Below are 14138 nucleotides of genomic sequence, written 5' to 3'. Positions count from 1 at the left end.
TTTTTCGTACAAATGGCAGTTATGTAATATGTGGTTCAGGCTTTCAACTTTGGGGACACCGCAGATACAGAGTCTTTGGGTGGGATATTGAATCTACCGTGTCTCTCCATAGACTCAATTTGTTCAAATCTGGCCCTTGTAAAAGTGATTCGTAAGTGTCTTGGCATATCAGTTTTTAAGTAAAACGCCTCCTGGAATTTTTGTTTAAAATGACCTAACTACTTCAAGGAGACTGTGTTGGCTATATCCTTCTGTGCTACAATATGTAAAATCCTTTGAGATACTATCCTTTTCTCAGCGTCCCTACTATGTCCTAAGGAAGAGATTTGTAATCCACAAGTGCAGAGGAACCTTATTAATTGTTCACTTCACATACTTAATCCCGGTTCAAAGCATCAAACATATATGCTCCCTTCAAAAGGTATGTGTCAATTCTGTGTTTGCTGTGAGGATATGCCAAAATGATGGCTCACCATTCAGGAAAGATGTTCTCACAATATTGTTACCTTCCACTTAGTACCTTGTGTCTTAGTTTTCCATCCATTTTCCTCCTCTGCCTTTGTCTAGGGCACTGCTTCTTAAACTGCATCCCGACCCCAAATGGGGTCGACATCACTCAATGTTGGGGTCCCAAAAAAAATGGCAACAGTAAACATTTTCTGAACATCACTTCATGGCTGTTTTAAGCATTTACTCAAATCTTTTGTGCCATGTTTACAGTGGACTCTGCAGAAGAGGCTTCATCTGTATTTAATAGAAAGGGAAATTAGTCTGTTGGAGCCTCCGGTGGCCTAGGGGATAAAAGCCTTGTGACTTGAAGGTTGGGTTGCTGACCTGAATGCTGCCAGGTTCGAATCCCACCTGGGGAGAGCGCGGATGAGCTCCCTCTATCAGCTCCAGCTCCATGCGGGGACATGAGAGAAGCCTCCCACAAGGATGGTAAAACATCAAAATATCCGGGCGTCCCCTGGGCAACGTCCTTGCAGACGGCCAATTCTCTCCAGAAGCAATTCCTGACACGAAAAAAAATTAGCCTGTTTAGTAAGCCTTGCAAATGCTAATGTGCTATCAGTAAATGTTTAGTTTTTACATCCATTTTATAAAGTCAGTGTCTCTTTAAAAAATCTCTTGGTCTCTTGAAAGTTTAAAAGTTTAAGAAACCCAAGTCTAGTCCTGTGTCCCCCAAAACAGCAATTTCCAGATGTCTTGGACTGCAATTCTTATTATCCCTTTTACCTCCTGGGATTTTCGTACAACTTCATAAAAAAAAGTACTCCTCCTTGCCAGTTTAGCAAGCCTTGCAATAAAAAAGAAAGAAAAATGCCCTTCCCTGCCTCCTTGCCTACTTGGCAGTCTAGAAAGCCTTGTATTAATAAAAAGAAAGAAATACTCCTTACCTCCTGTGCGCCTCCTTGCATCTGAAGATGCTTCATCTATCTAAATCCATAATAAAATTGAAAACCCGTATGTGTGTATGTGGCACATGTGTCCACTCACACAGACAGCCTCTGGTCTTCACAAACAGGTTACACTTCCCACTACTCAGAAACCAGCAGGTCACTACTTTGCACTGACATTAAGGTGACAGCGAGCACCATGAACATGTAGCCCAACCCCTGCCAATGTCCTCCCCAAACACTACAAACTACCACCCAAGCAATGCTTTCATTTGGGGACCATTTCATCCTACATTTTGCTATTTCTTCCACCACAGGCAGGCATCCCAAGGTTCTCCATTGCTGTGGGATTTGCATGACCCCCGCCCGCTGCCCTTACCTTTCAAATCTGTCTGCAAAACAAACAACAGAATTGAGCTGCAACTAAACTTACTGGAGGAGTTTGGGAGATTGAAGTTGTAGTTTAGCCTGCATCAAGTCACAGCATTGTGACTCCTACTGGGGAATTTATAGGAATTATAGTTCACCTACACCCAGAACGCTATAAACCCAAACAATGATGAGTCTAGACCACATTTCCCATCCATACCTGATATGCCCAGATTTGACTACTGATGGGTTTGGAGGGGAATTGCCCTGGACATTTGGGAGTAGTAGTTACAGGGATTTATAGTTCACCTCCAATGAATTAGCACTTCAGTAATGACTATCTTTTTAATCTTTCCTTTTAAGGATGGTTTTGTGTCTCTTTATGAAAACTTTTACTCCCCCCCCCCCACCTTACCCACCCCCCTGAGTTTTTTCCCTACGTTCATGGTACTTTTTTCCTCACTGAGGCAAAAAACTACCACCAACAGGCTTCAGCCTACTCACTCTAACAGGCGTGACACATACAGTCCCCATGACTTACTATACATCCTGGCGCTGTTTGGAGTGGCATGCATCATGGATAATAGACTTCCATATGGGAGTTGTAGTTCATCCACACCCACTGACCCCAGCTGACATTGCATCGAGACTACACTTGAAACACAGGCAAACATTGCCTTTTAAAATGACCTGGGCACCGCTGGGTCCCCAAGCTAGTACTACATAAAAATGAAAACCAGCCTGTTTAGCAGGCCTTGCAAATGCTAATTTATTATCAATAATCATTTGGTTTTTACATCTATCTTACATATCAATATACCTGCGGGTCTCTTAAACATTTCTTGTGCCTGAAGGGATCACAAGTGGACAAGGTTTAAGAAGCCCTGTTCTAAGGTAGACTTGTTTGCTCTGACATTTGCTTTTGTTGCCCTTGTTTACTATTTGATTCCCTCCATCCTATTGATGATTGTTTTATGGGCTTTGTTTTCCCTGTGGCTGATGTCTCCATTTTTCTTAGCTATTGGAAAAAACCAACTTTTTTCCTATCATCTTGATGGCTTTGTGTGATAAATATATACTAATGTCCCCAGTGGGTTTAAAGGACAGAAAATTCTTCATCCTCAAGAAGTATTTTCTGTCCTTTAAACCCACTGGGGACATTAGTATATTCTTAGGCCGGTTGCTCCCTTCTTCCCAGGATCTGCTGTTCATCATGAACTGGGTGGTAATGACTCAAGCGTCACTGCAGGCTGCCTCATTTCTTTTGTTACAAAAGCCACATAAAGAGGACTGGTAAGTGGAACATTTAGGGAGATGGCATTCAAAAAAACAAACCTATTAGGAAGTGCAAAACATCCAAAAGAACCTATCCGGGTGGCCTGAAGAGTGTTCTACTTCTCTTCCAATTTAATTTGAGCATTGCTTCCAGTTAACAATAGCCAGAGAGATACCTGAGCACAGAGCTATGTGTGATCTGCTCTGACATTGGAGCATTAGGAAAGATTACGCAGATGCTATTTTAAGAAGCCGCTTTCTGTGGCAATTGAATAGCTGCGTTTCCCAATGACTCAGTCAAAGGAGCTATGAATAGATGGCCAATCATGATGCTGAGGGATGAGCATGTTTTATCAAGTACCTGCATATGCCATTTCTCCCGTCAATTTATATGCTGGCAAACCTCCTGTTCTTCAGAGGTCTCAAGCAGACTGTCATTAAAAAAGGGTGTGAAATCTTCCGCAGGCATTATGCTAATTGTAAGCTTTTTTCCATTAATTTAAGTTGTCTTCAAATACACAGGCAGTGGACAAAAGGATCCCAGCTTTAATACGAACCATGGGGGTTGACAAATTGATTTCAACCCTGAAATAAATTTAGGTTTCAGAATCACAAAGGCAAATGAACAATTTTATAGGGCACTAGCTTTTCCCGGCCACGCGTTGCTGTGGCTTATGGGAATCCTTTGTTGGCCAGGTGGAATAGCAGTGAATAGCCTTGCAGTGTCAAAGCCTGGCTGTTTTCTGGAGTAGCTGGAGCTTTTGGTTGTATGAACCTAGAGGCATGGATGAGGGGTTGTGCTGCCAAGTTTAGTGTTTCTGGGATGTGTAGTTTTGTTGTTTTGTCCTAGGCCAAAATTTCATTACCCTTTTATATATATAGACAGTGGGGAATCAAGTCCTACTCTGAACAAGGATGAAGACCTTTTGGACTCTCAGGTGTTCTGAACTAAAACTCCAATAACTCCTTGTGGCTTCTAGGAGGTGAAATCCAAACAAGTTAAAGCAGTGGTTTTCAACCTGGGGTCCCCAGATGTTTTGGTCTTCAACTCCCAAAAATCCTAACAGCTGGTAAACTGGCTGGGATTTCTGGGAGTCGTTGGCCAAAAACATCTGGGGACCCCAGGTTGAGAAAAACTGAGCTAAAGGGTGAAAGATTAGTGTTTGAACTCAGAGGAGACTAATCCAACAAACCAATTGCCTCAAATAGAACATACGCATATGTACTTTCCATTGTCTTGATTTAGGATTTATACAGCTCAAGGCAATTCCATTTTGTAAATGTCTGGCCATCAGCACATTTCAAATTATAGCAACTTTGGTGTTAGTTCATGTTGTGACTCTTCATGAAGACTTAACAAATTTGTTATGGATTGATGTCCACTTGAACACATCCTTCAAGTCTCATTTTTATTTAGCAGGCAAAAAAGGAAGAGTCTAAGATATATGTGTCTGTATTATCTATATAGTAGCCCCTGGTGGCGCAGCGGATTAAACCACTGAGTTGCTGAACTTGCTGACCGAAAGGTCGGCGGTTCGAATCCGGGGAGTGGGGTGAGCTCCCGCTGTTAGCCCCAGCTTCTGCTAACCTCGCAGTTCGAAAACATGCAAATGTGAGTAGATCAATAGGTAATGCTCTGGCGAGAAGATAACAGTGCTCCATGCAGTCATGCTGGCCACATGACCTTGGAGGTGTCTATGGACAATGCCGGCTCATCAACTTAGAAATGGAGATGAGCACCAACCCCCAGAGTCAGACACGACTAGACTTAATGTCAGGGGAAAACCTCTACCTTTATTATTATCTATATATCTATCAAAATGAGAATACGTTTGTATGTATGTTTGTGGGTGATTTCTGAGGGGTCCCTTGCTTCCAGAGAGCACTATGTCTCCTGTCATCAATGGATTTGGACCCAACTTGGCACAGACACCCCTCCCCATGGCCAATAGAAATTACTGAAGGAGTTTGGTGGAAATTGACCTTGATTTAGGTGAGTTGGAGTTCACCTACATCTAGAAAACACTGTGGAACCTATTGACGATGGATCTGGACCAAATTCGGCACACATACCCATCATAACTTGTTTTAAATACTGGAGGAGTTTGGAGGGAAATGACAGAGGATGGTGGGACTTGCAGCTCACCCATATCCTTATGGATTTTCTAATAGGATCATTCATAAAATCCAAAAACTATGACTTTTTCTAGGTAATTTAGTTCATCCATATGCAGAGGACAATGTGAACCCCACCGACAATGGATCTGGACCACATCTAACCAACATGACCAAATTAGAAAACTGGAGGGGGTTGGAGGGAATTGTCCCATGATGTTGGGAGTTGTAGTTTACCCACACTGGGTCCATTAATAAAAAACAAAGACCAAACAATGACTTCTAATGTTCAATGTGTTGTCGAAGGCTTTCATGGCCGGGAGCACAGGGTTGTTGTGTGTCTTTCGGGCTGTGTGGCCATGTTCCAGAAGTATTCTCTCCTGACGTTTCACCCACATCTATGGCAGGTATACCTCACAACCTCTGAGGTTGCCTGCCATAGATGTGGGCGAAACGTCAGGAGATAATAATTCTGGAACATGGCCACACAGCCCGAAAGACACACAACTTCTAATGTTTATTCTTACAAAATCCTTAATCTAGGCATCGCCTCGTACCTAAGCTAGTTATTAATATAATTCAATAAGGTAGCCCTCACAGGTTGCTTCTCCTCCACTGCTTTCTCCTTCCTCATCTCTGACATTGAGCATTTGGGATTTATGTCTGCATTTTAATATTCACCTTCACCGGACGAAGAAACGTTACAGAAACTTTCCAGCAGATGGCACTAAAGACTAAGCGGTGTCATCGCAGACAGAAGATGGATTTCTGTGCTGAATCTGGCTCAAGTCTAGAGTTCTGTTGTGCTCTGCCGTCATCCAGTCTATATATATAAAAGGGTAATGAAATTTCGGCCTAGGACAAAACAACAAAACGACACATCCCAGAAACACTAAACTTGGCAGCACAACCCCTCATCCATGCCTCTACGTTCATACAACAAAAAGAAAAATAAAGTCCTAATTAGAGGGAGAGGAATAATTGTTTTTATCCCATTGCTGCCAGTTAGAAGACTAAGCTCCGCCCAGGGGACAGGCAGAGTTAGGCCTCATTTAGGCCCCTTCCACGCTGCCTATAAAATACAGATTATCTGATTTTAACTGGATTATATGGCAGTGTAGACTCAAGGCCCATCCACACAGCTATATAACCCATTTATAATGGACTTAATGTCAGGGGAAAACCTTTACCCTTTACCTTAACTACCACCAATTCCTCAATGCTTTATTTCCCATACCACCATACTTCGCCACAGCAACGCGTGGCTGGGCACAGCTAGTTACCTATAAAAGGTAAAGGTTTCCCCTGACGTTAAGTCTAGTCATGTCTGACTCTGGGGGTTGGTGCTCATCTCCATTTCTAAGACACCTCCAAGGTCATGTGGCCGGCATGACTGCATGGAGCGCTGTTACTTACGGAAACTCATAAATACAGCATCCATGAGAAGGACTCTCTCCCCACTGGCTTTCCCCAGTATATTGATTCTATTTCTGTTTGAGAAGGTTTAATTTTTGTCTCAAAGAACCCATTAGCTCTCTTTACATTTAGCACATTTTAGCCATTTAGCAGGAACACAAAATTGTTTGGCTGTACAAAGTCCATCCAGTATGTTGTTGTTGTTTATTCGTTCAGTTGCTTCCAACTCTTCGCGACCTGATGGACCAGCCCACACCAGAGCTCCCTGTCGGCCATCGCCACCCCCAGCGCCTTCAAGGTCAAGCCAGTCACTTCAAGGATACCATCCATCCATCTTGCCCTTGGTCGGCCCCTCTTCCTTTTTTCTTCCATTTTCCCTAGCATCGTTATTTTCTCCAAGCATTCCTGTCTTCTCATTATGTTGCTTCTAATATCCTTCCCTCCAGTGAGCAGTCGGGCATTATTTCCTGGAGTATGGACTGGCTGGATCTTCTTGCACTCTGAGAATTTTCCTCCAACATCCAGTATACAGACATGTAACAAATCGTGAAAGGCACTGCAGACTAACTCAACCAGAGAAGTCAGCCACAGCAGAGCACTTGATGAACCAACCTGGACACAGGATATTACAGTAGAGTCTCACTTATCCAACATAAACGGGCCGGCAGAACGTTGGATAAGTGAATATGTTGGATAATAAGGAGAGATTAAGGAGAAGCCTGTTAAACATCAAATTAAGTTATCATTTTACAAATTAAGCACCAAAACATCATGTTATACCACAAATCTGGCAGAAAAAGTAGTTCAATACACAGTAATGCAACGTAGTAATTACAGTAGAGTCTCGCTTATCCAACACTCGCTTATCCAACGTTCTGGATTATCCAACACATTTTTGTAGTCAATGTTTTCAATACATCGTGATATTTGGTGCTAAATTCGTAAATACAGTAATTACTACATAACATTACTGCGTGTTGAACTACTTTTTCTGTCAAATTTGTTGTATAACATGATGTTTTGGTGCTTAATTTGTAAAATCATAACCTAATTTGATGTTTAATAGGTTTTTCTCATCTCTCCTTATTATCCAACATATTCGCTTATCCAATGTTCTGCCGGCCCATTTACGTTGGATAAGCGAGACTCTACTGTACTGTATTTACGAATTTTGCACCAAAATATCATGATATATTGAAAACATTGACTACAAAAATGCGTTGGATAAGCGAATGTTGGATAAGTGAGACTCTACTGTATTTGAAAACACTGAAATGCTGGACCACTCTAACAATTATCATGTCAGACTACACAGAGAAGTCATTGAAATCCACAAGCTTTTGGACAACTTCAGCAGAAAGTAGGAAACTGTGAAAATGAACAAAATCTGGATACCAGTATTTAAAAAACCCTCAAAAATCAGAACAGTAAATAAGGAACAACACTCTGAAAACAGAGTAATTCCAGACATGAACCAATCAGGGGCAGCTAACGACTCTGAACAAAGGATTCCCCCATGCAGGAAGAAGTCAGGAGATGAAGCTATTCAATGCTAATCAAGGTGATTAATTACAACATTCACACTGGCCTCCAACTGACAAGAGTTCTTCTCCCACCCTGGACCTCCCACAGATATATAAACCTCCCTTGCCTAGTTTTCCAATATACCTCACAACCTCTGAGGATGCCTGCCATAGATGTGGGCGAAACGTCAGGCGAGAATACTTCTGGAACATGGCCATACAGCCTGGAAAACACACAACAACCCTGTGATTCCAGCCATGAAATCCTTCGACAACACAAATCGTGAAAACTTAATAGATTAGTGTGTTGTTCCTGAGAAGCTCCAGTAGGGGGCGCCATTGATGCAACACAAGATTGGTGTTCACTGTCAGTAGTGTTTCTTCAGGGCAAACAAATTCTTTATACAATAGCAATATGTATAATCTGGCTTTAAAGAGTCACAAATCGGCATTTGCATAACAACCCTAAATGAAAAAGTAATTGGTGCATATGGCATGTACAGCTTTTCTCATTTAGCAAATCAAATTATAACAGTACCATTTTGTTGAACATGGCAGTTTAAAACTCCATTTTCAGGTTGCCAGCTCCCGACCTTCTATTATGTCAACAGCTCCAAGGGAGCATTTTGCTCCTCATCCTGCTTTGGTGGTCCCTTTGTTTATACTTCTGCGGCGGCAAAGAAAAAGGAGGCGCTCAATTTGCCACTTGGCTTGCCATGGAAGGAGCGCCAGAATTAGAAAGTGAGCGGGAGAAGGAAAAGGAAGATGACTCAGTTGATGTGACAGCCATTCCTGGAGGCAAGAAAAAGCATGAAGCATAAGATGAAAGCAAAGCAAAAGCAACAAAACGCAATGCTAACATTATACTGGAGAAGATGGTAGGCAGACAACTGCCTTTGTGGAAGATTTAGGTGAAGCTACAGTCCTGAACGTGGAAATCGTGTGGCCCTCCAGATGTATTGGAACTCCCAGCATTCATCACCACTGGCCCTGCTGGACAGGACTGTTGTTATTGTCCAACATCTGGAGTTTGTGGGATTCCTACCTTTGCAGTAAACCAAATGTAGGGAGTGTATGGCCATCCTGATGTTCTGGACAAAGGTTTAGTCAAAGAATCATTGGGGTAATTCAGGAAGTTCTGAATATGATAAAACATATATCCCCTTCCTGCTTTAAATATGCACCAGGATGGTGGATGTATTTCGTATGTTTTCATGCAATCGTGGTAAATGATAAGATACAGATTTGTCGAAATTTCTGGGATAGAGTTCCTATTAGAGGATTTTCCTCGCCCGATACAGTATAAATAGGAGCCCCGGTAGCGAAGTGTGTTAAAGCACTGAGCTGCTGAACTTACAGACCGAAAGATCGCAGGTTCAAATCCCGGGAGCAGAGTGAGCGCCCACTGTTAGCTCCAGCTTCTGCCAACCTAGCAGTTCAAAAACATGCCAATGTGAGTAGATCAATAGGTACCGCTCCGGCGGGAAGGTAACGGCGCTCCATGCAGTCATGCCGGCCACATGACCTTGGAGGTGTCTACGGACAACACCGGCTCTTCGGCTTAGAAATGGAGATGAGCACCAACCCCCAGAGTCAGACATGACTGGACTTAACGTCAGGGGAAACCTTTACCTATAAATAGGACTCACTTACCCACATAGGACAAAAATATGTAGAGTCTCGCTTATCCAACATAAACGGGCCGGCAGAATGTTGGATAAGCGAAAATGTTGGATAATAAGGAGGGATTAAGGAAAAGCCTATTAAATGTCAAATTAGGTTAGGATTTTACAAATTAAGCACCAAAACATCACATTTTACAACAAATCGTCAGAAAAAGCAGTTCAATACACAGTAACGTTATGTAGTTATTACTGTATTTATGAATTTAGCACTAAAATATCGCAATGTATTGACATAATTGACTACAAAAACACTGACTACTAAAAGTCAGACTGCGTTGGATAATACAGAACATTGGATAAGCGAAGGTCGGATAAGCGGGACTCTATTGTGACTGTACCTGGGGGAGACCTTCATTTCAATAAGGTATTATCAATAGTTGCACATGTCTACTCAAAGTCCAGGAATATATTCCCATAGATAATGGTTGTACTGTGTTTCGTTTTGTTATTTTGGTGTTGCTAAAAGCATTGGGGTTCTTCACAGCCCTCAGATTGTTGATGACACGTCTATGATGACTACGTATGGAATCGTTCACTATTGGACATTAGGTTTCCCCACTTTCTGTTTGAATTGCTTCCAATTAGTTGTTTTGTAGCAAGCATGTTTGGCTTTATTTTAAAAGCCTCTCCTGAATAGATCTGCCTCGTCTTCTCATGCCCATAGCTTAAAGGATCAGTATTCCTAATACAAGGTGTGGCATCACAATCCAGTAATCCTGGGAAACAGCCCAAGAAGGTGCATAGGATCAAAAGGCAGTGTTGTTGCTACTGTTAGTCATGTTACCCCCAAAGTGATGGGCAGTCTTTCTCTTTGCTGGGGAGCTGATGATGGCACAGGTAAAAAAAAGTTTTAATGAGCTCCAGTGGGTGAGAAGTAAGTATACTTTAACACATTAGTCTTCTTCATTTCTTAATTCCATGTAAAACAAATGCACAGTGGAAACGGTGAACCGTCCAGGGATTTGGCGTTTTGTCATCCATATGCAGGCAAACATGCAACTCCAGTAATCCTGGGAAACAGCTCAAGGAGGCAGTGGAAACTTGTTGTCCAATGTGAGCTACATGTTTTTGTCCAAACATGACAGAGGTATTTGTGGAGTCCACAGAAAGCATAATATTCAGAAGTGGAATAGGTATTTCTCCTCTTCTAGATAATAATCTCACTTTAGGAATGCTCCCCGTCTTCACCATCCTGATGAATGGTGAAGATGACTATTTTTACAGCTTCACTCCATTTTAATGAATTTGTGTGGTATTATGTATTTCATTTTCCTTGCATGAGGTTTAGGAGTCTTTGGCAACAGCAACAAAACAAACAATATCAGAACAGGCATATTTTCCCACGTATGCTTCAACGGAACCTCTCTTTCTTGTATAGTTGTATGCATAGTGATTTCCTGGAGACACACTATGTGAATTCATGTTGATTGTAGAACAGAGATGACTGTCTCCTCGAAACATCCTCCACCATTATTCATCCTAATCTCCACAAACATAACAGGGCTTCTAAGGAAAATCCAGGGGACACTGAGCAGTTATGATTCTCTATTTGTAGTGTTCCAAATGCACTAATTTTAGGATAATTCAGGTAGATACCAAGATCTGACTATTCATCATTTTCTAAAATATAAATTTTAAAGCTATAGCTGTTTCATTGAGGTTCTAGCAAAGCAGATATCTAAAGGAGCACATTTCCTCGTTGGAAGCCATAGAGAGAACATTTTGTCCTTTTACCATAATTAAATCATAATTAAATCTTGGTTTAAAAATCTTGTACAACTTTATATTTCACCTTACTTCTCCTCTTGACATACAAATTTCAACAAGTCTCCCAACAATGGTTTAAATAACTTATCATTAGTCAAAATCAATACTGTCTGAAACAGAAACAATATTCTCAGCAAAACATTCATTTTATCACAGAAATTGTCCTCAACAGCAATAATTTGTCTCATCCATTGTCTCATCCAATCTTAATATAATTCCAAATCTTAACAATTCTTCTTCAATAATATACAATTCATATTTGTCATAGTAATACTTAGTTTACCCTTTATCAATTTTAAAATCCAACTTACCCATCAAGTGTATTTGATACTCTTTTCTCATGTTTTTAGTTAACACAATCTTAAACCCAGCAGTCTCCAGATTTTTTAATGCCCCCAATAGTACTTTTATACTCTCCAAAGGATTTTCTAACACTGTCATGAAATCGTCTGTGAATGCTCTTAACGAAAAGACTGTTCCTTTTTGTACATTACATGGTTTGAATTACTCACCATTGACCAGAATCTGTGCCTTCTGTGTATCATAAATTACTTTGATCCAAGTAATAAAATTATCACCCACATGAAAGTTTCTGAAACTTTAAACACAAAACCCTGTCCTTCTCAGGAATAATTACTCCATTCATTTAAAAACATTTTTTTCTTGCTAAGGGCATAAACTCTTACTACTAAAAATTTGGCCCATAATCATTATGAATTTCCACATACCTATCATCTTAATATTTGATTTTTTTCTGGTGTCAACTTTACTTTCATGTAGACAACAAGTCAGTTTTTCTTATCTGTCATGGAAATAAATTCTTTGCTCTATTTGGGGTGATGCAACTTAATGTCCTTCTTTGCAATATGTGTCTCTTGAAAGCATACTTTATCTTATAATTGCAGGCAGTCCCCGAGTTACAAACATTCGGCTTACAAATGATTCATAGTGAAGAAGGGTGAGACAAGAGGAAGTGAGAAGAAATCTGATCCTATGAAGGGAAATTCACTTCTGTAAGAGTTATCATGGGGGAAAGGTGTCTCCACTGAAGCTTTCTCACCAATCCTTGTTTCAACAATAATCCAAAACTTGGGACCAAGTGTTTTAGATATTAATTTTTTTCCAAATTTTGGAATATCTCAAGTGGTAGGAATTCAAATATCTCTGAAACGGTGGGAATCACAAATCCATGCCTTTCAACAGTCTCATTTCTCATTCATTTGCTACTTGTGTGTCAAACATGAGGCTAGAGAGAGACCGAAGATAGAAGGGACTTGATATTCGGGGGAAGGGAGATATAATAATATACAGGAACTCCACAACAAGCTAATTTTTTCACAATCCAATTATCACAGGGACAGAAAGCAAGGTGAAATCTTCTGAACAGGGACACAGAGAGCAAAACAAACATCATCCAAAGTTTATATATGTAGAGTGAGGCTGGAATTACACTTAAAATGTACCCGTTCCAACTTACAACATACAAACTCAACTTAAGAATAAACCTACAGAATCTGTTTGTAACTTGGGGACCGCCTGTACTATTATACAGTAGAGTCTCACTTATCCAACACTTGCTTATCCAACGTTCTGGATTATCCAACGCATTTTTGTAGTCAATGTTTTCAATATATCATGATATTTTGGTGCTAAATTCGTAAATACAGTAATTACTACATAGCATTACTGCGTATTGAACTATTTTTTCTGACAAATTTGTTGTATTACATGATGTTTTGGTGCTTAATTTGTAAAATCATAACCTAATTTAATGTTTAATAGGCTTTTCCTTAATCTCTCCTTATTATTCAACATATTCACTTATCCAACGTTCTGCCGGCCCGTTTACGTTGGATAAGTGAGACTCTACTGTATTAAATAATTACTATTCAAAAAGTGAAATCTCTACGTTCTTTTCTGAGGGATATACGGTATATTCCCCTTAATGTTCCAGTTAATGGATCTTAAATCCATACCTATATGGAAGTTTATAAAAGTCGACAGCTTCTGCACCTCTAGTTTCTTCATTTTCTCCATCTGGTGTCTTTTCCTTTTCTTTATCTGAATCATGATTCAACAAGTTCTCAAGATTCTCTTATCTTCGTTCTTCAGGTTGCTTCAGTTCTTTATTATATTTTCATGTAAATTATTTCATGTTTTGTATAGAGTTCACTTTAATTCATCTTTGTTTGAAAGTAAAAGTAACTTTCTCCAATGCCTCCCAGCTAAATTGTATTTTATTTTGCTTCAGTTTATTTGCTTGAAAGGCATATTCCCTTTTCTTCAAATAGAATTTGTCAGGAATTTCTTTAGAAATCCTTCTCACCCACCTTTATTCTATTCTCCTAATGTTGCTGTAGTGCTTGATCTCTAATCTATTTTCAAACAAACCTTGGCAATTTTTTCTGGCTTGCCCCATGAAAAGACAGAACATGTGATCCAATTCCAGGTTAACATCCTCACTTTGTTTCTCTAAAAAGTTATCTGAACCTTCAATTATTCTTGCCAAGATGCTTTCATTTGGTTGTTCTGGAACAGCCCTAAAACATAGGCAGTTATTGTATTCCCTCGGTTTCATTAGGGAACGGGAA

The sequence above is a fragment of the Anolis carolinensis genome, chromosome 4 (genome assembly GCF_035594765.1).
Source record: "Anolis carolinensis isolate JA03-04 chromosome 4, rAnoCar3.1.pri, whole genome shotgun sequence".
NCBI lineage: Eukaryota > Metazoa > Chordata > Lepidosauria > Squamata > Dactyloidae > Anolis > Anolis carolinensis.
The sequence above is the reverse complement of the archived record's forward strand: the minus strand, read 5'-3'. Positions refer to the sequence as shown.